This window comes from Protopterus annectens, chromosome 1.part2, assembly GCF_019279795.1.
Source record: "Protopterus annectens isolate FY-2018-M chromosome 1.part2, PAN1.0, whole genome shotgun sequence".
In the NCBI taxonomy this organism is placed as follows: domain Eukaryota; kingdom Metazoa; phylum Chordata; order Ceratodontiformes; family Protopteridae; genus Protopterus; species Protopterus annectens.
The window spans coordinates 1,058,475,908-1,058,502,047 of record NC_056727.1 but is presented as its reverse complement, the minus strand read 5'-3'; positions in this window follow the sequence as shown (position 1 = coordinate 1,058,502,047).

Genomic DNA, 26,140 nt, shown 5'->3' with positions numbered 1-26,140 from the left:
CACACACACACACACACACACACACACACACTCATGCACATACAGACCATGACTCTGTGTGCAATTTCATTAAGTGACCTGTTCATTTGTAACACAGGTATAGGGCTGTGAAGAGAAACACTCTGTAGATACAGAGAGTAGGTGCAGATTTAGCACAGAAGGTACCCAGACAATGATCTAAGTGGAGAAATAAGAACTGCCCTGCAGTACTGTGTCACTCAGAATATTAGAGCCAGGTAGGAACCAAATATTTGAAATGTTTAGTAAGGTATTTGCCATTTTTTTTTGTTTTATGTAGTCACAAGTCTACCAATATATTTTCTGTCAGAGGCTTGCATGCTTACTTTATAAAAAATCCTAAATATTACAGAAATTCATTTTGGTGATCTTACATTCTAAGTACATTTACTGAATTTCTATGTGGGCAGATAAAATTGATTTATACAGTGATTTATTTTATAACATTAAATATTAATCAGACACTTTAATCAAATATTCTGTTTGAGTAAAATTACTAATAACACCTCTAGATTTTTCCTTTCTTTAAAACTAAATAACGGTAAATATTCTATCTTACCAAAGTGTTCTGCATTAAAAAAAAAAGAACAAGCCTAACATAGTCTTGATGGAAAGAAATGTTGCCTCTGTTAGGAAGAAATTATATGCATCACAGTGTTTTCTGTGGAGGATAAAGAACTACTCTAGGCAACTCTTCTATTAGTAATTAGTAAGATATACTTGCCGTTCATGTTAACAGATACAGAGTAGCTCTTTCCTGTCTGGAAATACAGGTTCTATAGATGCAGGACATAGAATGGGGAAGTATTTTTCAATTTCCATGCAGATTTCATTCTTATTGTATAATATAGGACTCTGTATGTCAATATAGAAATAAATATAACATTTGTGCTTTTTCATGATATGCTAAATGGCGACTGTATGTTAGAAAGTGCAGTAGGGTGGTTAGAACATGATATCATACTACGTCTGCCAATAGCCCTTGATATATAACAATGATGTCAACGGTATGACAACAGCCCATGATGGCTGATTAATATACTAAAAAATGAAAACCACCATGACGAGTAAAAAAACATTTTGCTTAATAAGGAGGAAGTCCAGAATTATTTTAATTTATTTATCTTTACTGTTTAGCAAGTAGTTGGGCTGGTTAGATGACCCTTTTCAGCCACGACTTAAATATGCAATTTTGATTAAACAAAACTGCAACATAATTTTCATTTATCATGATAATACATTCAGTAATCTACGTGCATTGAATGTAGGTGTTTGCGCGATTATTGCATTAATATTTACTTAGTATAAAAGCATTATTACACAGTATAATCCAAGTTATTACACATTTTGAAAGAGGCCATGATGATGTGTGACATACAACAAAGGCAACACTGATCAGCTCTGGCTTTTTGCCCTAAATGAACACTTAAGGTTCTATAGGCATATTAAGAAACAGTGTTACTACAATTTATATTTCCTAAATAAGGCCAGTATTAGGTGGAGTATCCAAAATGCAGTTTACACTTTTGGCTGATTTTAAAGTGTTAATGTTGTAAAGTGTTGGTACTGTAACTGTATATCATTAGTAGTTTTATCCAGTGCATATTTACAAAGATTCTTACTGCTGAATATTATTACTATTATTGTCTCTGAAGCAGTTACATTTTATACTGTTTTATGAGAACCTTTACGAAGAGTTCAGAAACCACAGTTTGGCACTGCTCAGTTGTTTGTATAATCTCTGACTGCATAACAGAAATTAAATCTTTATCGTGAGGGACTAGCCAGCAGCACAGCAACAAAACTAATATTAAAAGAAATTAGGGCAGGCAGTGAGGGACAAGAGAAAAGACAGATAAACTGGGTCCAGTTCATGCCAAGAAAAACTGCATCCACTGTTCATCCAAGCGTACTAAACTCCAACATGGTTATTGGTAATTTTGGGCAGGGCTATGCCATTTAGCTTGCAGTAATATGATATATTTAGATATATGAGACTCCATATGATTTGGTATGCATAGCATATATATAGCTAATATGTCAGTCTAATGTCTGATCGAGCTTTTACTTTTTTATGTTTATGTCAAAATCTAGAGAACTACTCCCTAGTAATAAATTAACAACAGCTAAAAAGAATGATTCTTCATTTGTATGCTTGTCTGTCCCCTGATGAACTGGTATTACAACCAGAATTAGATTCTCTGCTTAGCGTCCACTGAATGCTGGGATAAGCTCTATCACAGCCATGATTGTGAAAACGCAGGTAATCAAAGAATCAGTGAAAAGAAAATGATAACCTAAAGACTAGCATACACAAGTCACTGAAGGAAGACAGAACTATTTATCCCTAGTTGTATCACATAGTGATAGGCCAAGCACTCAAATGCTTAAGTAACAAAAATTTCAGAATTGTACCACATAATTAAAATGTACATTGATTATAGCCCCATTTAGCTGCAAAAATTAAAAAAGATTTAAAGTCAAGGGTTTATCTTTCTCAGGGAAAGACAGTTAACTAGAGGGTAATACCTCTTAACAACACACACACACACACACACACACACACACACACACACACACACACACACACACACACACACACACACACACACACACACACACACAGGCACACACACACACACACACACACACACACACAAAGTATAGAACATAAAAGATTACCCTAAGGCTTACCACATCAGCATAAATGATTGCATGTACTCTTGATTATACAGATGACCTTCCTTAGTATACAAAAAACATTCATGACCCAAAATAACATCACTATAATCTTCCACTCTGTATCAACTTACATGAGTCTTTACAGAGTGTTTCACACGGACTGGGCAGAGCAATTAGCATACCCATTGTTAAACTAGAGTTACCCAAAAGAAGAACTCTGGCTAGTTGTAGCTATTAAACAGAAAAGATACAGGTATGCACTGACATCTTCCATTCTCTACAAACATAGATAATAAAGACAGATGCTTCAAAAATAATGGAAATCACTGCCATAAATTCAGAAGTCTGCAGGCATCCCCATATAAAAAAGCAGAATGTTCATTGACCCCTTGTCCTTAAATGGGAGGGAAAAAAACTAAGCATCTGTACTGAGATATAAGCTCATTTTATAAAATCATGATTAAAAGAAGTTTTTATATATATATATATATATATATATATATATATATATATATATATATATATAAACTTTTTGTGCCTGGCACTTGCAGAGTTTTTTTTTATCTGGACTTCTTAAACACTGTTCATGTTCTATAATAAATAAATAAATCATGGCTGCCTTACATCTAATTATATTGCTTAAACATTGGCATGAACATGTGCTATATGTGCGCAATACATTAAGAAGCCATTACTGCTGTGGAAGACAGTGGAAAAAAACACAACACAAACAATAAGTTCAGACACACAATAATATAAATTAAAAAAATAAAGCATTGTCTTTCGTTTCTTTTTTCTGAAATAATGACATTGCATTAATCAGCAGTAATCCATGACTGGCTTTGAGTAATGCTAGGTTTACCCTTGGTTTTCATTTGTAAATAAACCATACCAGCCATTGGCAAATTCAGCATTATCCACACCCAGTCAAGAACTATTACTTAATTATCAGCTGTCCAGTTAAACGGTCCAATAATTAAGCATTACAGATTTTTAAGAAACATATTACCTTACAGGCATTTGGGTAGTAGCACCCTATTACCCCCCTCTGAAGGTCTACCAAACCTCAGAGTTCCTCACACTGTTCATCTGTGGGTGTGATGGATCAATCACTTGACAGTACATGGACTGCCTTACAGACCCACAGACAGGTCCTATTCCGTTTCTTAGGGTCCAACAGGAAGAGAAGATGGAAACATACGTTATGTGACACACACACATGCGCACAAAACAATACAGGCCATGGAGCAGTAATAGTACAAATGACTTCATGGCATTGCAGTATATTGTATTTATGAAACTATATTGCTTACTGCATATTTTCAAATTCATCGGCATATATTTGGATTATGCAAGCAGAACAAGAAGTAAAAAGGTATAATGAATACAATAGACCAAAGTGGCATGATAATCTCTGCATAGTACATCACCATTTTTTTAGATAAATTTCACATTACTGGTATGAGGTAACACTTTAAATACATACATTTTCTGGCATTTGATATCACAGTGCTTAATATTATTTTAGCATTATGAAAGTATAGACATGTTGGTATTTCATGAACTGATATATTCATGAATATCTACACAGTAAAATTTCAATATCTTGGATTACTTTCAATCTTCCCTTCTTTAAACTTCCATTTGTGCATGATGCACCAGGTTAAAACACTTTATGTGTGTAATATTTGGCAGATTGACCTCTTATTGCAATTTATTTAAACATAAATACTCATAAGCTGCAAGTTATGTAGAACAAGATATGTCCCTTTGTACCCCTGTCTGACATGTACTCTCATCATAGGCTCTTAGGTTCATAGGAAATCACTAGGCTAATGGCTTAAGATCCCTCACAAGCCTAGCCAATATAACCACATTTTACCACATATATGGTCCCTAGGGACAAGAACATGGCATGAATTTGTGCCTATGTACTGAATATAGTACAGATTGCCCTTGTCCATAAGGGACATAGGCACTACCCCAGGCTTCAATTTGTGATTCCCCATCCAAAGATCCAACCTGTATTTGAAGAGAGCCAAGGAAGGGCTTTGCTTAATGTGAACAGAAAGCCTCTTCTAAAGAAGGGGCAATCTCTGAGACATATACCTGTCTCTCCAACGTGTTTTCTTTGAGTCGCTGACTAAGTTGAGATCCCTAGATTGAGAGACCCTCATGCTGCTTAACTTACAGATGTGTAGCCACTCCATAAGTACTGGATTTGAGATTGCCATGCAGGTCAGGCACAGGTCACCCCTTAATAGTTAATAGGAAACAGAATAAAGGGATAGGGCTTTTAGTCTATCCACATAGGGCATGTTGTTTACACCCTGTATTTTCTTTGTGAGAAACATTTGAGGTTATTCCAGCTGTTGTAAGTGCCTAGTCAAGTACATGCCAAATGGTACATTGTACTCGATTATTGGTCGAATGAGGGCTGATTACAGCAGGATTATAATTGCCTTGGATCTGGATGCCATACCTATCATATAGAAGGACTTCCTTATCATTGTGGACACGTGGTAGTCAAAGTTCAGGCTACTATCTATCTGTGTACCTAGATCTCTTACTTCTGAGTCAACTCTTAGGGGTGTGCTATTGATGCTGGAATTTTCAGGGGTATTTGACTTCCCAAAGGATATGATAATGCATTTTTTCAAATTTATTTTAGGCTATGGTTCTGGTATCAATCATTTGTCTAATCTATACCCTCCTGAAGGATATTTACATCATTGCAGGATTCAATGATTGCCCCCAGCTTGCAGTCATCAGCAAATGTTGTCATCCAGAGACCTCCCATGTTAGCCTTGATTCAGATTAGTATATTCTGAACAAGAGGGGTCCCAGCACTGAGTCATGTGGCGCAGTACTAGTAACTGTCCTCTTGCTGGATCTGGATTCATCAACTTTAACTACACGTGTCCTGTCCATGACCCAGTTGGCTATCCCTCTGGTGATGTAGGGTTTTATGTCTAGTTTTCTGAGTTTATTTATTATACCCGAGTGAGGAATTGCATCAAATGCCTAAGTCAAGTCAAGGTACGTGGAATGTACTGTTTCTCAAAGAAATACACCCAGATTCATTTGACATGATCTGCTCTTGACAAAAACCAAACTGGGATGTGTCCAGTGGTTGGAGGTTTCTGACATCATTATTTATCAGGTCCATGATTATTCTTTCCATGGCCTTACATATAAGACTAGTCAAACTTATGGGTCTGTAATTTCCTGGGTCAGTAGATGATACCTGTTTATGCAGACAGATGGTTATCGCTGTCTTCCATTCTATTGGTACAAAGCCACTCCAGATGCTGTGGTGAGCTACAGATCCTAACAGGCATGATAAACCCTGATTTATGCTGTTTAAAAGGCAATCTGGTATATTATCAGGCTGCATTGAAGCCATGTTTGAGCTTTAGAGCATGCAGTGACAACCTGCTCTTTATTGATAATTGGCGGTGGAGTGGTAATGGGTATTTCTTGGGGGAGAACTGGGGGTTATGGAGAGGTGAAATTTGAGCTGAGTTTGTCTGGCAGCAGATTTGTTATATCTTCCATTTGAGCATAAGTGATGTCATATACAGTTAATTCTGCACATTGTTGGGTGTTGCCCTTAACAATGTGGACATAACTGAAAAATGCCTTATGGTTATCCTTAGCTTTGGAGGCTATTTTTACCACAAGGGTTGCTTTCAAAGACTTGACTAGTTCCCTGCTTCACTTGCTTAGACTAATTAAGAACTTTTTGTGCTGTTCTCAACAGGATTTTCTTTCTTTTGTTGTATAACCTATTAATACCAGAGGTCTACCAGGGTGGTTGTTTTTTGCGACTTGACCTGGGTTTGTTTCAGTCTGGTACTGCCATTTCTATACACTTCTTTATATGGTTGTACTGTGCTTTTATGTATTCCTGTGCATAGGTCTCTGTATTTTCTGTATTTGGATGAGCTTGGAAACTAAATATGCCATCCCTTTATAGGGGGTAATTTAAGTCAGAGGAGTTATTAAAGTTGTTGTGGTTAGGTGGGGGGACTAGTTTTATCTATTTTACCTTTATTTCAAGAGAGGACACTATGTGATCTGATCTTACCAGTGTGAACATCACAATGAGGAGGGGTGCTCCATTCTCCCTTATTTGTGGGTATCAGCTCTAGGATATTCGATCCCCTAGAGGGAGTGCAGACTAGCTCCAGGGCTCATGAATTTACAAAGTCAAAAGATCGTTGGACCTGCATGTATGTCTTCCAATTAAGGGAGTGGTAGTTAAAATCACTCATGAGTATGGGCTGGATGGTGAGTGATTCTAGAAACTTCAGGTATGATGTATGGGTTTCCTTGTTCATGATGGGGGACCTGTAGCTAGTAAGAATATGGTCATGTATTTTTCCAATGGTTAGTTGTAAATGCAGTAGCTCAAGCATGTCATATCGTTTGACCAGCTTTGAGGTGTGCTTATCCTTTAAGTAGGTAGATACACCTCTTCCTTTTGCTCTTTCTTGTTCAGTGGCTGGCTGGAACATGTGAAAGGTGTTATAGCCATGCACGGCCAGAGTGCTCTCCATGGCTTTGAAACATATTTCAGTAACTACACAAATGTCAGCATTCTCCAGAGTGAGGAGAGCTTCCACAGAGTGCAATTTCTTATTGATACTCCTAGCACTGAGCAGTAACACATTTAGCTTGTCCTGAAAAGCTTTTGATATGTTGGAAGGTTTGTCTGTTTAGCAATACCTAAAAAAGACACTATTGGGGTGGATAATGCTTTGGCGGATATCCAAAAGCCTAGAGGTGACATGTGAAGACCATCACTAGCAAAGCAGCGTGGCCTGTCAACCATGTCCTCCCAGGCTGACACGTATTGGACTCCTTTGGAATGACACCAGTAGCTAAGCCAATAGTTAAAGTTGATCATTGACTGCTGGTATTGAGGCATCATCCTTGGATATGTAGGCTGCTGCTCAATGCTATGCTCATACCTTCGTGTGGTACATCCTCTGAGAGCATAATCATGTCTCTGTTCATATAGTCCATGGAGGTACATCTCAGGTCATTCATGCCTACACGGACTATGACTTACTCATACTGGCACTTAGGGCTAAGTGACCTGAGTGCTTGCAGGATCTGGTGAATCCTATCCCCTGAAAGGCAACTAACTTTAACTTTTCCCTTGTCCAGCCTTGGAAGACATACATTAGTATGTCTCACAATGGAGTCTTCTATGACCAGAATATTGGGTTGTGGAATGTTATGGGCTTGGTAGCTGAGACACAATGATATGTGACTTTATGTGTTGTGATGGATATTGTCTTGCTTGTGTGGATGCAGAGTTTCTAAGAGTTGTGTTTGAGAAGCCTTTGATGTTTGGGTAAGTTACATGTGAGCATCTCCACATGTATGGTTCTATGTGTGTGGTCCTTTGTGGATGGAATGAGTGTGTGTGAGTCTCTGATGACCTGTTTGTTGCTTTTTGCCACTGTATGTGAGATTCTAGCTTTGAGTGAAAATATGTAGCTACATCTCTCACATACTGGTTTTGTCTGATAGAGAATTAAGTGGTAGCCAGTGTACATAAGGCAATTGTTACATTACCTCAGGGTGCCCATGTTCACCAAGCTGGATGCAGAGATAGCAGGAAAGTACCCATATATGGCTACAGGTCCTAATGTGTACTTGAAATGATATGGGTAGAGGGTGTTTATAACTGGATGAGGAAAAGGTGCTTATTTGGTGTATACTGCAGCTAACCTAACCAGCAATGCTGCCTATCACCAAAGCAAATGCTCTCATAGCAGCAATAGCCCTGGCTGCTATGATAAGGTAATTTAGACCTAAATATTCTTAACTAAATGCTGCACACCATGCAAACAAGTTGCCCCATGAGTAACACAGGACTGACGTGAAGTTTCAAGGTATTTTTTTTGTATGGAAAATTGAACTCCTGGTGATTGAAAGTACACAAGGCACCAGTAATCACCACTGTGTAAAGAGTAGCTTCCACAAACATGAAGCTTATATACAAACAGAAAAAGAAAAGTTTTACACTAACTATATCCTAAGGACAATCAGTTAAGCACAGAATGGGCTTTCTGCCATCAAGTCTCAGCTCAGATAAGGGAAGTCAACCCTCTCCAGCCACAAGAATGCAGACTTTGACCCTCTTAATGTAAAATGTCAGGTTTGGAGCCCAGATGCCAAGGAACCTCAAATAGATGCATAATGCTAACTAAGAAACACTAGATATAATATATTTCAGTGCAGAACAGCAGCCTTTACAGCAGTTTGAAAATGCAACTTGAAACTTTAAAGAAGTGCAAAAAGAAAACATAAAAAATAACACCATAAACATTCACAATATAATGAAAATAAGCAATATTTCCAGATGTTTGCATCTGTATGGGGCAAGAGCACAGTGAGCAGTTCCATGCAAATGTGCCAACTTCATACCAGCACTGGAAATAAAAAACTAACTACTAAGCCCCCTGGCCAATAAAATTACTACACTTAGAGCCCTCTTGTCTGCTTGCCAACTCAGATAGACCAGGTAAACACCTCCTACCTCTAGATGAATAATCCCAGTCTTCCTAATGTAAAAGCATAGTAAAAATTTGTAAGGAGGGAAACGCTACCACAAACAAACTTAAATTTAAGGAAAAGCAATAAGTAATTCAAGACAACAGCTGTGTACTTTAAACAGCTTATACAAGTGTAATTATTTATTAAAAGTACTTTAGTTTGTAGAAATGTGAACAGAGCCACTCAATAGTACAGAATTTATAAATGCACTAAAAACAAGGTAAGCTGATTAATAAGCCATACAGTGAATAAAACTACTACATGCAGGAATTTCTAGTATGTTTCCCCAACCTATACAAACCAGGCTACCACACACTGCCAATAGCTGGAAAATCCACTGTCCTGTTGATGTAAAAACACAGGAAAGAGCTGCAATGAGAGGCATTTATTTTTCAAAATAAGCACAAGGAAAGGTAACACTTTACATTTTTTTCAACTGTAAAGCAGCAAATGCAAGCTAAATCTGCTGTATCTCTTTATTGTTATTTAGCAACTGAGCTAACAGTCCATGTTAAACTACTTGTTAGAAAGGTTTGCATCTTCTTCTCAGTTAATTGTTTGTAAAAGCAACTGCATCAGTTCAGGCTAAGGAAACATGTGTGACCCCCCCCCCCCCCACACACACCTCACACTTTAAAAGTTTATCTAGTGTTAGCAAATTTACTTTGAGCTAGGAATGAGTTTGCATGCCCAAATTAATAACTAAGCATTTTAGTACATAATTAGCAATGTACATGATTTTTAAAGGGTCTATTTACAATTACTTATGCTGAATTGTTTATCTCTGCTTGTTTCACTCCCGTCCCACCCTCAACTTCCCAGCTACTCCCAGACCCTTACATTTATTGCCTCTTAACTCCTCCTACAATTTAATACATATTACTCACCTCTTAAAGACATATATATTAAAGACACATACAGTAAAAACCCTCTTCCAATTTCTATTTTCTGTCAATTCCTGCTGCACCCAATTCCACAGACTTAAAACTTTCTTTACAGACATTTTCAACCTACTTTTTAACATACATATGCCTGCTTACCAACACCTTTATCTATCCATTCACACACACACACACACACACACACACACACACGTAGATTTATATATATATATATATATATATATATATATATATATATATATATATATATATATATATATATACATACACGTACCAATACCACAAAAACAAGTTTTTTAAATACTCATAGTACTACTTACAGCTATCTTAACTATCGATATACTACGCTGAAAACATCCCCCCACCTTTTACCATACCGCTTTCTCTGCATTTCTCATGACACTCCTTTCATTAATATGCCATACAGCCATCATCTTACCAATCTGCCACCTTCTTCGACCCACCATCTAAACTTTCTCCATCGCAACTCAAAATGACAGTTAGTCAATTGTTATTGCTTTATACACTCACAACACTAGCTCACTTCACTAACTATCATAATATTTCCACATCATATCCCAACTCTGTCATAAACACACATACATTACATCACAAGCCCTGCTTCTGTCTCTATCTCTCTTTCTCTGTACCAATATACATTCTCAGATCAGTTCTCTTATAGATAAATTGAGGTTAAGAATAGCACTTTATTAGCAGTACTGAAAGTCAGGTACAAATACAAGTAGCTTCATACCTCCGCTCACCCCACCTCCATCCTGAAACTTATTGGAGATATTCACCCTAATCCCGAACCCACACATTAACTACCCACTATGGCCGACGCATTACTTTCTGATGCTCCCGAAGCAATATCTAATCAGGTAAGGAAGCTAACTTCATTTTTTTCAACATTAGCCTAAGAAGCATCTGCAGCAAAATCCACGATATCCATGCATGTCTAAATGTTTACTCCCCAAACATTTTTATCTCTACTGAAACCTAGCTAAAACAAGAAATAACTGGCAATGAAATTATTCCCCATTGTTTTAACATACTCAGAATGGACAGAAATCTTAAAAGAACAGTCAGTATTGCTATTATCTATAAAAACAACTTAGAAATAACTCCAGCCCATCTAAATATCCCAAAATTTAATAAAGCTGAACTTCTGATTGCATACCGCAAAATCAACAAAAAGAAATATACGTTTATCTCCACAGTATACATCCCACTAGGCAATAACATTACCACAGCTGAAAATATCATACACTGCATATCTGACAACTTCCCCAGGAAACTCATCTTAGGTAACCTAAATATAAACTGACAATCCATAAACAACAGCAACCCCAAGGACGCAGTTTACCTATTTGGCTTCACCCAACTAAAAAACTCCACCACCAAAATCAGCAAAAGCACTAACAGGCAGTTCAAACGGGACTGGATATGAACAAACAAACCCCATAATATAAAATCTTCTGGTTGCTTACCAAATGCTGTTAGTAAACACTTACCAACCTATGTAATCACAGAACATGGTTCACTCAAACAAATAATCTATAAACAAGTGTGCAATTTAACCAAATTCAACAAAGACACATTTATTACAGCCCTCTCCACTGCAAATGGAATGTTTAAGAGTAATGTCATTAGATGAAGCAGTTACTTTAAATACACCTTCTTAAAATACTAAATGATTTAGCACCAGTTAAGACAAGAAGGGTAAAGTCCAACACAGCAACATGGCTGATAAATGAGACCAAGCAGATTATGCTATAAAGAGATAAATCATGGAAAAATGCTATCAGAATAAGACAACATACCTAGCAATATTTTAGATATCTCAGAAACTGTACCAAAATTCTTGTTAAATCTGACAAGAAATCATAGTATAGTAATCTTCAAAAAAATCACCAAAACAACCTCAAGCAATGTTGGTCCTGTCTAAATAAGCTATTACACCCCAGTCATACCACTGCACCCCGTCCTACTTCAAACAGCAAGAGTCCATTACCACTCAGTTCAGCACTCATTTTATCTAGTCAGTTCTATCACTAATCAATGACCACCTCACTTCACCCCTCTGGAACAAATTGTTCAAACCCCAGCAAGAGGAACAAACATACTAGATATGGTCCTCATTAACATGACAAACAGATATACCACTGCAACTGTCGGACCCTCATTAGTTAAATCGGACCACAAATCAGTTGCCTTCAAACTGGCATTAATACCAGAACTCACAAAGGGTGAAGTCAGATTAAAAAACTTCACCTAGGCAAACTATACCCTCCTAGGCAAAGGATAAATGTATTCCAGGCCCCACTCCCAGCTGGAAGTGGTAACTACACCGAAGCTTACACTAAAGCCCTGTACAATCACTTGTATAAGTGTATAGACTCAGCTGTTCCAGAGAGAATCAAAGCCAGAGCCCCAAGTAGAAACAGGCATCCAGCATCAACAAACTTTACAACAAACGCAAAAAAGTTGCTGTCTAGGAAAATGAAGGTGAGGCCCCAATAATGGAAACGCTCCCCCCTCAGCCTCAACAGGCAAATAAGACAACATGTCAAATCCTCTAAGGGTAACTTTGAAAAAACTTAGCAATCACAGCCAAGGATAACTATAAGGTCTTTTATAGCTACATACACAGCCTAAAAGGTAGGACCCAAGCATGTGCCGAACTATTGACCAATGGTATCACGCATACTGATCCCACAGAAATAGCAAACTTGCTGGTGGACAGATTTGGTGAAAATTTCACTCCATTATCCCCTACAAACTTATCACAAACCTTGCTCCAAATTCTTCCCACTCTACATATCTGAAGAGCAGGTCATTCAGGCCTTATCTAAATCAAAAAACAAGCCTCTGTGGGACCAGACTGCATCCCAGGCTGTCTTCTAAACAAACTAAAACATGAACTAACATCACCATTAAGTACCCTATTCAATTACAGCCTAACCACTGGCTTTATTCCTGAGGAATGCAGAACAGTAACAGTTATTCCCCTCCACAAAGGTGGCTTAGCAACAAACCCAGGGAACTATAGACCCATAAGTCTGATCAGCCTCATCTGTAAGGCCATGGAATGTATCAGCTTGGGTCTCAAAAAATAAAGACATAGGCGACCTCCACACCCTGGATCTGACTCAATTCTGCTTTGTCAAGGGAGATCCTGCCTGTTAAACTTGGTGGATTTCTTTGAAAACATGACCAGGCCCACTGACAAGGGTAAATCTGTGCACACAGCATACCTCAACTTGGCCAAGGGCTTTGGCACAATCCCACACTCAGGCATTTCCAATAAACTTAGCAAACTGAATGTAAATCCCTTTGTTGTAAGACAGGTTGCTAACTGGCTCACAAACTGGTCACATACTATCAAAGTGGGTGACTCCTCATCAACCAGCAAACCTGTCACCAGTGAGGTGCTACAAGTGTCAGTGCTGGGTCCCCTACTATTTGGTATATACTTTTCAAAAGTTCAGACAAAAACTAAGGGGCAGTGGCTGACCAAGTTTGCAGATGACTGCAAATTGGATGCAATTATTGAATCCCCAAATGATATAAGTATACTTCAGTAGCGCCTTACACAGATCATGGACTGGTGTCTTAGTCATGTTTCCAAACTAAATGCAATGAAATGCATCATCATTCACTTTGGTAAAAACAATGTCCCTTCACATTATCAAATTAACAACAATACTCTATATACCTATGAAGTGGTGAGGAATCTGGGATCACAAATAGACTGTGACCTTAACTTTGACCAGCATGTGTCTACTGTAGTAAGGAAGGCCTTCTACTTAGCACACTTTATTAGCAAAGGTATCTCCTCTAGAACAAAGGATGTTATAACTCCTCTAGCCTCATCACTAATTAGGCCCATAATTTAGTACAACGCCTATTTTAGCATGTACCACACAAAGGACCTGCAGCAATTGCAGAAACCTCAGATGTTTCTAACAAAGAAGGTCAAAGGCCTCCAGCACATGCCTTACACAGACCAAATAAAGTCCCTGTCACTGTACTCAGTATCATATAGACTTTTTAGGGGAGACCTATGCCTGGCTTACAGAGTAATCTCCGACCCAAACCTAATGAGTTTGCTGCACATCTGTAAATCAAAGTGGACTAGTACTACCCATTTCAGGGACTTAAATATGGCCTGCAACTTGAATAGAATGTGCTGGAGGGCCAGATTTGTCTCTCAGTGATTGCCACATATTTGGAATAGGCTTCCAATTCATGTGAAGCAGGGCACCTCTATGACACTGTTCAAAAGCAACCTGGATGAGTGGGTGGGGCACCATAAATTCATACCAGGGATAGTGCCCACAATCCTCCTAGACATGGGCAGTCATTACTAAATAAAATCCTGGTTACTGACTAGAGTATCTATGGTATTACATTGGGATGAAACAGATAGGCTTGAAATGACCTCTGGGTCAATAGGCTAGTAACCTCCTATGATCCTATGATCCAACTTTCATCTGTTCTCGAAAGCAACATACTGTCTTTTAGTTTTCAGTCCATCCCAACATCAACCATAAAATAATACTAGATAAGTTAAAAACAACAACCTCAGTTGCTGATAACCTTCCCACTGAGTTCCATAAAATAAGTTCAGATGCACTAGCTTTTCCTTTCTCCATTCTATTAAACCGGTCAATATCTGAAAACTATGTCCCATCCATCTGGAAAAAATCCATTATTATACCCCTTCACAAAGGAGGTACTTCAACGAAGTTAACAAACTAAAGACTTATTTTATTCTATCACCCCTCTCTAAAATCCTTCAGAAATGCATTCACTCTGTGCTTATAAAACATATAACCAAATTCAACCTCCTGTCCAATACGCAGCATGGTTTCAGGCCCAGCCATAGTACTACTACTGCCCTCCTCAACTTCAGCAAAGTAAACCAATGCAGAAATGAGGGCAACCTGTTTTTTTTTTCACTTTTCTTTGACCTTTCCAAAGTATTTGATACAGTGTCTCACCAAAAGCTCCTCTCTGAATTTGCAACACCAGATCTCTCTCCCTCTCCTGGGTTCACAGTTATTTATGCAATCATCAGCAGGCAACTAAATGACAGCAAAACCGTTCAACATTTCAAACAGTCTCTGTTGGCATTCCCCAAGGGTCAATACTCGGTTCCCTTCTATTTAATATTTTCATAAACTTCATATCACTACAACATTTGCCACTCTTGTACAATATGCCAATGATTCAATCATTATCTGCACCTTCATAACATAATTACAGGAAATCACTCAAAAATCATTCATTGACATTGAAATATGGCTAAAAAATTCTAACTTGCTGCTTAACACACACACACACACACACACACACACACACACACACACACACACACACACACACACACACACACACACACACACACATACAAAAAAAAACTTATGCTATTTACTCCAAAACAACACTTTAACCAGAAATGCAACACACATTTAATATTACCTCAAGTAATAACACAAAAATAGAAACCATAGCCAAACTATACTACTCTGAGTCATAATAGATGACAACTTCATATCTGATCACCATATAATTTATTCCAAGAAGAAAACTCACCAAAAACATTCCTCCCTCTACAGGGCTAAGCACTACCTGACAGATCAAGCAACAATTATCTAAGCAACAACATACCCCCTTCCTTCTCTATTGTATGCACATTACAGTGGGTAGCCACGTTTTTAGCACTACTATGGGGAAGACAGCATTCTCCAATCGAGGTGAAACAAATGGAACCACCTACCTACTGAAAGTAGAACTGAAAAAAACTTTACATATATTTAATACAAAGCTTAAAATGCATCTTGTATGTAAATGTTGCTGTATTTGCTTTCCAGGTAAATGACAAACAGTCAAATAAATGATGTAGTTAAATGCACACCCCATTAACCGTGTATATAAAATTTCAATGGAACAATGCTACAACTGTATCTTGTCTGAAGTCAAATAAAATCCATACAAATAGCACAACAAAATAATTAAAAAAGTGCTGTATCTATTGAAAACAATATGGCAGTGGATCTTTGTAATATTGCTGTGGAACATTGTTTAACTTAAGTCCCGCAAACTCTATGTTTGAACATTGTATAATTGACATTCCTCAACAATCTCCCATTGACGAGGGGAAGGTGGTCCACACAGCCTACCTGGATCTTGCAAAAGCCTTCGATACAATACCCCACTTGGGCATTATAGATAAGCTCACCAGCTTAAATATAAACCCCTATGTCACTAGATGGATTGCAAACTGGCTCAAGGAGAGAACCCACATGGTTAGAATTGCTGGAGCCATGTCAGACTCCAAACCAGTTACAAGTGGTGTCCCACAAGGCTCAGTCCTGGGACCTCTCTTGTTCGGTATATATTTCTCGGAGGTACAGGCCAACACGGAAGGACTGTGGCTGACCAAGTTCGCAGATGACTGCAAACTGGGCGCCATAATCGACTCTCCAGCTGACACAAGCATCCTTCAAAAGGGCCTCATAGAAACAGACAACTGGTGTCAGAGCCATGGCCTCAAGCTAAATGCCAAAAAGTGTATAGTCATCCCCTTTGGCAAAAACAAAGTGCCCACAAATTACCACATAGGTGGTAATCCATTAAGTACAGAAGAAGTAATTAGGGACCTCGGGACCCAAGTTGATAGCAATCTCTCATTTGACAACCACGGGGACAAAGTGGTTAGAAAAACATTTTATATAGCCCACCTAATCATGAAGGGATTCACAACTAGATCAGGGGAGGTCATCGTGCCTCTTTACTCATCCCTCATCAGGCCCATAATTGAGTACAATGCCCCTTTTGGGATGTACCTTACCAGACACCTGCAGAAACTGGAAAGACCCCAAAAGTACCTCACCAAGACGATCAAAGGGCTCAAACAGATGCCATATGCTTCCCGGTTAAAGAAACTCCAGCTCTACTCAGTAGCATACCGTCTTTTCAGAGGTGATCTGTGCCTGACGTATAAAGCCATGTCCAACCCGGAATGAATGGACATGCTGCACTTCAGAAAATCCAAATCCCATTGAGCTACGCGCTCAAGAGACTTGAACCTCAGCACTGAAATAAATAGGACATGCTGGAGGGACAGATTCATAACCCACAGGCTCCCTTCACTCTGGAATAAAATCCCAATCCAGGTTAGGCAGTGTCCCTCATTGACTCTCTTCAAGAGGAATCTTGATGAGTGGATGGGAGATCGTAGGTTTACCCCGAGTATCACTTCTGTGTCACTGTTAGACAGGGGCACAGTATACTAACCTCGAAAAAGGGCATAGCAAAATTAATTTAAAATGGGTGGTGAAAGCCAAACACATTCTGGCTAGGCTTATAAATGCCCTAGGGCAGATAGCCAAGTATGAACCTATGAACCTATGAACCTGTAAATTCCAGTCATGTTTTTCTTTAATTAAATTTAAGTTTCCCATCTGTGATATTATTCTGATGTTCTAAATTCTTCTTCTATGTAAATTTATACCACGTCTCATCTGAAGCCCAGGCTATGGCTAAAAAGGGTCAGTTGATCAAACCACATAGCCAGTTAAGAAATGATAATAAATAAAACATAAATGACTATCAAAGCACATTAAAATGCTTTTTAGCTCTTGTAACTGTAGAAGTGTTTTTCTACCTTCCTCAACAATCTCCCATATTTCAAGCATCTGTTAATGTCTGTAGTGTGTACTGAGATATTCACACACATCTGCATATTATGTTTAGTACACTATTCATCATAGATCAGGGTAATAAAAGGTATCATAGCAAAGGGTCAGGTATACCACCTGCATAGTACACAGTGGTTCTCTCTGCACATTAGTGCTAATGAGGGGTGTGGGTAGGGACTCACTGTCTGGAATGAAAGTGTTGTACAGCACAGAAAGATACAAGCTGATAGCAGCACATCCACAATCCCTTTTTCTCATTTTTTGCACATGGGGTCAGGGTGTCACTTCAAAAGTGACAAACATCTAGATCCAAGGTTTATACCACCAGACGGCTAACCCTGCCATGGTAGCTCTTCCATTCCACACATTCATGGCCAATTTAGAGTGTCCAAGTTACTTACTGCATGGCTTTGAAATGTGGGAGGAAACCCATGCATACACCAGGAGTACATACAGACTCTACACAGAAGGCACCTCTGCTGAGAATCAAACCAGGAAATCGCTTACAGGGAGGCAACAACAGTATCTGCTGCACCACTATGCTTTATATAACTGAAGAAGTTAATGATATATTAATAAGAACCCAATCCCATCTGCACTGTTCTCCACTGATATGTTGCATACCACACCAGTTCCTAAAACTGTTTCATTCATTAAGATCGATGGTAGAGCTTAGGTTATTGCCATAATGCAGTAATGAGGGGCTCTTGTTCTGTGAGACCTCTCATGCAACATCTTTGCATACGTGCTGGGGGGGACAGCATCTAGCTGTAGTTGCAGGTTTGCTCGAGCCACAAGAAACTCTGTTGTAAATAAAATTTTAACCTAAGCCCTGGCATTGCTCTGTTAGCTGAGGAATACAGGGATTCAGCATGACTGCATGCCCTATACATGCCCTATACCATTTATAGTTAAAAGGTTCTAATCACATAACTTGCATTTTGATAATAGCTTGTAATCAACTGATGTAGTATTTGTGAATTGCATACAGTCTGTGTGTGTGGGAGGGGGCTCACATTTGCATGTGTACTCCTTGCAAAAGTACTATGGCTATATGATGGGGTGAATTACACAGAAGGGCTTTCTCTACTGCATAGCATTAGCTATGAATCAGACATGGATTTGGTATTTAGTTCTGTTGTATACAAGCCATAGTCAAGGAGGCAGAACGTTCATGATTTCCAGTCTCTTCCAGGAACATCTCATTCATACAGGTAAGCAGGATGTTCATGATTGCTATTTCTAAAATTGTTCCTGTACCTTCTTTGCTAGGTTCTTCATCAGAAAGCTTCTTAAACACAATACTTGCACTTTAGACAATCAGTTTGGAACACATGCAGCTTGAAAGAATATGTTTTGTTTCTTCTCAACAGCTATACATCTATACCATAAATAAATACTGGTATCCACCTATACTTCCTAACAAGCATTCATCCTGACTGCCTTTTTATGGAAACTTTGCTTGTACTCTCACTCAAGTTTCACTCTTTTTGGAAGATATGCATCTTAGTTTTTTGTAATACCCTACTCTAGTTTGATTTCAGTTTCTCTTGCTCTAAACTCATGCCTTCCAGCTATAGGGAGGAAGTAGAGGTCATCTGTCTAATCTGGGTCTATATTACCAGATCGAATGTTTAAGTTATCGAACACCTAAATATCGAAATGGTAATACCGAAACTAAAAGCCGAGAATGACACAGAGAAAGACTTCCATTGGTCACAAAATCAAAACAAAAAAAAAACACAAATTTAACCCCAAATGAAGTGGGGGACTTCACCCCCCCACACACCCCCTAACTAAATATACCAACTCCAAGACCGCTCCTCAGTAGACAAAACTGCAAAATCTGGCTAATGGCCAAGGGAATTCTTTCCCTGCATTAAATTGGGCATTCATGTTTTTTTTTGCTTTTGGTATTACTAGTTCAATGTTAGGTGTTCGATAACCTAAACATTCGATCTGATGATATAGACCTGTCTAATCTAGAGTCTACAGGTGCCAAAATGTTGAGCAGACAATACATGCATGGAATGAAAGGGAGATAAGTCTATATTCCAACAAAGGTACATTTTCTACAGAGTTGAGCTACTCTTTGGGTCTCTTATTTTCAAACTACTTCAACCAGGTGCTCTTTCCGCTCTTGCAGCCAAACTCCATAGTAAATCCACCCCCTACAACCTTTGCAATCTCTCCCAATGAACTACCTCACTCCAGACATTCCTAAACGAAACTACACTGTACTGACCATTCCTCTTCCATTCTTAAACCCAAATTCTGATAATTCCTCCCCCTTCACATTAACAAATTCTCATCTTTCCCCACCTACAGAGCTGAACTCAAAAGACACCTTCAACAAAAACCTCACTGCATGCATTTTTCCACTGAGTACATAACCTAACTCCCTCCTCTCCTGCATCACTTCTACTTTGACCCTCTTTTCTCAGCTGCTGCTTTCCTGTCATATTTATTACTAAAATGTATTCACATTTGATTTTCTGCTCTGCTATATTATTTGCATATTGTAGCAATTGTCTGCCTTCTTTGACTATTCTGTGAATTTGTTCCATCACCTTTTTTGTGAATCCCTTCACCCTGGGCTGTGTCTGCAAATGGTCTATAGTGACTAGTGTACTACCTCAGTAAGCAAACTAAATTAAATAAATAAATAGATAGGGATTTGTATCCGCCACTATTAATGCTCTGAGCTTTCATCCTGAGGTTTTTTTTTTTCACAGTGTAAATCATCCTCTTGACTTGACCATTGAACAGAGGAAAGTTCAGGCTGCTTCATGGAATTCTCATTTCTTTGAAAATCTCTTAAATTCTGTATTGTGGCCCATTATCTTAGACAACTACTCAGCAGTTTTCAGGTCTGAAAACCCCAGCTTTAAATTCATTGATGACACTATCAATTGTGTACTGCATCTTTAGAACTTCTGGGACATTTGAATTATAATTGGTACATATTAGGCTCACACAGCTTCTAGAATGAAACAAATCCATTGCAGCTGTACGTTATAGTCTACCTAACCTTCCCAGTAGTTCGTAAGAAATAATCTCTTCTCATGGATTATTGCTATAATAGCTGCACTGCACACAGAAACTTCTCTTATTACTTTAACACAGACATGCCTGGCCAGTAAAAAAACATACCATACTCTTTCTTTGTACTTCACATTGCCCAAATGGCATCCACTTATTCTTTCCAGCACTTCATTCCTTAGCTGACTAGTTATTGCATCTGTATCTGATTTTAAACATTAGACCTTCTATCCAGAATATGCCTTCCTTGATTAAAATGTCTGGATATTTTTTAAAGCAGTGATTTGTTCATGACACATTTCTTTTGTTACAACTTGAAGCAAGATCAGTTATAGATCATTTTAAGTACACTTCTTAATGTGTCATTTTCTCTTTGATAACAGGCAGCAGATGACTTGTGCATTTTTCTTATAATTATAGCCAAAGCAAAATCTCTTACTGGTCAAGGAAAAGATGAAAGACTCAAAGTGTATTTGCTATGTGCTATAAAGGAGAAATAGAGGGAGATTATGAAGGCCTTGGACCTGGAGTATATGTCCTTAGCAATTAATTGGGCAAAATAGAATTTCCTGGGTATAACTGTGAGTAATAAGTGAATATTGTTTGTGTCTTTTGGCTTTTCCCGGTTAGGGGTCACCACAGCGGAACTCCGGTCTGCTAATGATCGGTAGTGGATTTTTACGTACCGGATTACCAGACCTGATGCACAACCTTCAACGAAGGCATGCCCCATTCACGTATGCCTCCACACAGAAGACGCTCTAGCTGAGAATCGAATGGGACAACGTCTTGCTATGAGACGACAACGCTACTGCAGCACCACCACCGCATGCACACACACACATATATGTGTGTGTGTGTATATATATATATATATATATATATATATATATATATATATATATATATATATATATATATATATATATATATGTGTGTGTGTGTGTGTGTGTGTGTGTATATATATATATATATATATATATATATATATATATATATATATATATATATATATATATATATATATATATATATATATATATATATATATATATATATATATATATATATATATATATATATATATATATATATATATATATATATATATATACATACATTTTTTTAGTAAGGTACGTATGTCTTTAATAACTGCTAACTTTACACTGTGACCAATCTATATGATAATCAGTAAAATAGACATGTTTCCCAGAGGTAATAGCACTGTTCTTTTTTTCTGACATTAAGTTTAGTGCTATGGTTAGTGCACCCACTGTCGATTCAAGCAAGCCATCTTGGGGGATATGAGTGTCTGCCAATGAGTCAGTAGTAACACTGTTTGCATTCATCAGCAGGTCTTGTTAAATATATACCTACAGTACCTGTTCTCACATTTGAAACATAGATGCTGCAGATGAGAGGACACAGGGCAGAGCCCTCTTGGGCACCCATAGTGACTTAACTTTTAGATGAGAAAGTGTCACCAGCTTTCACTGTGTGCATTCAATCAGACAGTCAATGTACAGTTTGGTGGGGGCAGAAGAGTTTATGTTTTACTAGTGAGTCTGTTAATAATGGATGGCTAATCATACTGAAGGCTTTAGCAAGTTCCTTATAGGCATTATGAACAGAATATGAACCTCATATATCATGACGTACAACATTTGATTAGACTTGACCCACAGCAGTTTGGTTTGGTGAAAGGTAGATCTTGCCTGCTAAATCTTGTATGCTACTTTGAAAAGGCCACACAGGTGGTAGACAGATGACAGACTATCAGTGCTGCCTGTCTTGCTTTGGCTAAAGCATTTAGCACCATGCCATATGATTGAATTATAAATCAAGTTATGGCATTAAACATTGATTCTTATGTCATAAGATGGATAGTAAACTGTCTCAAGGACAAAACACACATTATCAAATTTGGTGATGCCTCCTCTGTCAGAGAGAAGGAGACCATTGGTACTACCCAGGCATTTGTTCTGAGTCCCATTCTGTTTGGCATTTATTTCTCTGACCTCAAAACTGATAACACTGATCTCTACTTCTGAGGTCTGTAAGCTAGGTGCAATTGGCATATCAACCAATTTACTTATGCCCCTAAAAATGAAGTAACATGAGTCTGCACCTACTTCACTGAAACAGAGCTTAGCTAAACACCAAAAAAAAATACAGTATCATCCATTTTTGGAAATGTCAAATTGCTTTAACTTACTACATCAATAAGTAAGTGATCAGAGACCTGGACACCTGGGTTGATAGTTCTGGCAACTTTATTTGTGAAATCTTTCTATATTTTACAACTAATTGCCATGAGCATCTCATCTAGATCCAGGGAAATTATTGTTGCCTTATATACTGCCCTGGTGACACCCATGGTCATACCTGTTGTAGAATATAATAGATCCTTTGGCATGCATCTTACTAAATACATAAAAAAAACATGAAAAATGCAGAGATTCCTAACAAAAATGATATTTTGCCTCAAAAATCTGATCTACACGGAGACACCTCAATCCTTGTCCTTCCACTCACTGTTGTATAGACTGCCTAGGGGATTCTGTATCTCACTTACTGTGCCCTCAGGGATCCTGCTGTGCTTTTATGTCCTTTTTCTCCATCAGTCAAATAATGCAGCCAACACTAGAATAACATATCTCAATCTATATCTGGAAATAAATAAAACTAAATGGAGAGATAGGATCATCCTCCATTACCTCTCTCTTCTGCAATAAGCACTCCTACAAGTCAAGCAATAAGATTCTCTGTCATCTTTCAAGCATCACTTGGACAGCAGGATGGGTAGCCTGAAATTTTCTCTGGGGCATACAGCCCTTGTCCTCCTTACAAGGGGTGATAAAGCTTGATGATTGTTATTAACAAAGAACACACAACCTCTTGTCAGATTGCATTGTATAAACTATGATCCTGCAAACCATACACCTGGCCCATTCTGTGGACCCTGTTTTTAAATCATATTAATTTTCTGCATACTATTTAAATCTGCCTCAGTTGCAGTCACCAATAATATTACACATTTCCTTCAAGCATATGCTGCAGGCTGCACTATGGGACTCATTTTCATATTATCAATTTCTTGCAAATAGCATAACACAGTAAAGTTGTTTAAATTGATTATCCCCCATCCCGAAAACTTTTGCGAGCCACACTTTAACTGTGCACATTCTCACTGCAAATTCTGTTCACCATCATAAACTTCATACATGTCATACAACTCAGTATAGAGGGTCTTTTCACTATTGAAAATATAGACTTGTGTTTCCTATTATTATATTCAGACATCGATTCATAGGTTTATAGGAAGTTGCTAGGCAAGCAGCCCTAGAGCCCTTACAAGCCTAGCCATATTAATGCCAAGTATCCCAATTTGCTCTTTCTTGTTAGTTCAGAGAAGAAATTTATGAACAGAGTGAGTCTGTGATCAGCACTGGCTACCCCTGCCCATGAGGGACATGGGTGCCAACCCAGGGGTGAATTTGTGGTCTCCCATCCAATTATATAGGTTACATTTGAATAGGGTCAGTGAAAATCTCTTTTTTATGTGACTAGGAAGTCTATTCCAGAGAAGCAGCAGTCTCTGGGAGACATTGCTGTCTCTCCAGCATATTCTGTTACTGTCACAAGCTAGGTTGAGATCCCTAGAGTGACTGACTCTTGTGCCATTTGACTTGAGGATGTGCAGCATTTCTATTAGGGCAGGGTTGGAGATTGCCCTATAGGCCAGGCACAAGTCACCTGTCAGCAGTCTATAAGATACAGAGCAAAGTGACATAGGATCATAGGATCATAGGAGGTTATTAGGCTAATGGCCCCAGGGCTCATACAAGCCTAGCCAAGTTAAACCCATATTCCCAAGGATGTCTGGTTCAAGCAGACACTAAAATCAGCACCTATTGCCCCAGTTCAAGAGGGATGCAGGTGGAACCCTCAAGGTGAATTTCCAGTTACCCATCCAGTCGTGCAAATTGCACTTAAATAGGGCCAATGGAGGGGCTTTGTTTAACATGAACAGGAAGCTTGTTCCAAAGGTGGGGCAACCTCTGTGAGTCAAATCTGTCTCTCCAGCAAGTTCTGTTGATGTCACCTACCAGGTTAAGGTCCTTTGAGTGAGTGACCCATCTGCCATTTGACTTGTGAATGTGCAGCATTTCCATTAAAGCTGTGTCAGAGATTGCTCTATATGCAAGGCACAGGTCGCTCTGAGCAGTCTGCATAACACAAAGTAAAGTGACAATGATTTCAGTCTCTCCACATAAGACAGATCTTGAAGACCTTGAATTTTCTTTCTAAGGAACTTTTGTGGTCTATCCAGTTGCTGCAGGTGTTTGGAAAGGAACATACCAAAGGGGGCATTGTACTCTATTATTGGCCAGAAGAGGGAAGAGTACGGGGAAGGGTGAGTACGGGGAGGGGTGTAACCTCTTTTGTTCTAGAGGAAATGCCCTTACATATGAGATGAGCATTATAAAATGCTCTTATTACCACTGTGGAGACATGGTGATTGAAGTTAAGGTTGCTGTCAACCTGTATGCCCAGATTGCTCACCACTGACTCTGTGCTTATGGTATTGCTATTGATGTGGTAGTTTGCAGGAACATTACCCTTGCCGAAGGGGATGATAATGCATTTTTTTGCATTAAGTTTAAGACCATCGACGGGTTCAGCAATGTTTAATTTCCATGCAGGAACAGACTAACCACTCCTGCATGGAAAATCATCGCTTTGAGATCCACGTATGTGCAGTTTTCATGTGCAGGAGTGGCCCTTACACTGTTCCTGCACGGAAAGCCATGCGGGATGCAAATCACCTCATCTGCTGGTAAATAAACATGCAAATTAAGTGATTTTGTGATCCATGAAGCTGCCCGGACTTCGTGCAGGAACAGTGTCAGAGCAGAAATGCATTCAGTTAGTAATTGAATACATTTCTGCATCTGACCAAATGGAGGCATGACAGCTCATGGAAAGCATGTATTAATGTGAAACACACATGCCAATGGCCAGCATTAATATATATATATATATATATATATATATATATATGTATATATATATATATATATATATATATATATATATATATGTATATATATATTTAAATAAAACTGTTTTATTTATTGGCCAATCTCAGCCATTTAACCTCAGGGCAGCCACACGCAAACACGGGGTTGGGGAAAAGACAAAGAAAAAGAA